Genomic DNA, 650 nt, shown 5'->3' with positions numbered 1-650 from the left:
ATGTCCGCCTGTAAAATAAATTTACCGTATTAACTGAAATTCCACTCTTTGTGTAGGTATTTGTCATATATTTAAGAAAAAGCTAAAAAGAATGGCAATCATATGATAATAACCTAAGTCTTTCTTCAAAGTGCACGCAGTCTTTTGCGATACCTCATTCAGCCAAGTATTTGTGCTCTTCCTCATTCAGTGTAAGGCAGCTTTCGATTTGCTTGGAAGGTTAGAGTTCATCAGAAACATAGAATGTTAAAATGTGAGTTCAACTGACTAAATTTGAATTTCCTTAGGAAGAATCAAAACACCTATTTAAAGATTGCAATATATAGTAATCAGTTTTAAAGTATTTGATTAAACCTGATAAGTTTTCCAGATATGAAAAAAAAAAAACCAGCTCTAATACCAAAGCTGATTTTTAGAGAATTTGAAAATGTAAATCAGCCCTATCCATAATATAGTTTCTCTAAAACTTTATCTTAGTCATTTTAAAATAATACAACTATTAAAAAACGTAACTGCTATCAATGTTCTGAAATAAGTTAAAACATTTTAAAATATGAATACTGTAGTTTAAAAGAAAGAAACGGTGGGAAGGAAAAGTAGAGAAAGAAATGCCAATTCCAGTCAAAAGCTTTATTTGCCCAGTTTTCTCA

This window comes from Colobus angolensis, unplaced genomic scaffold (genome assembly GCF_000951035.1).
Source record: "Colobus angolensis palliatus isolate OR3802 unplaced genomic scaffold, Cang.pa_1.0 Scaffold199, whole genome shotgun sequence".
NCBI classification, from domain to species: Eukaryota; Metazoa; Chordata; class Mammalia; order Primates; family Cercopithecidae; genus Colobus; species Colobus angolensis.
This window is presented reverse-complemented; position numbering follows the sequence as displayed.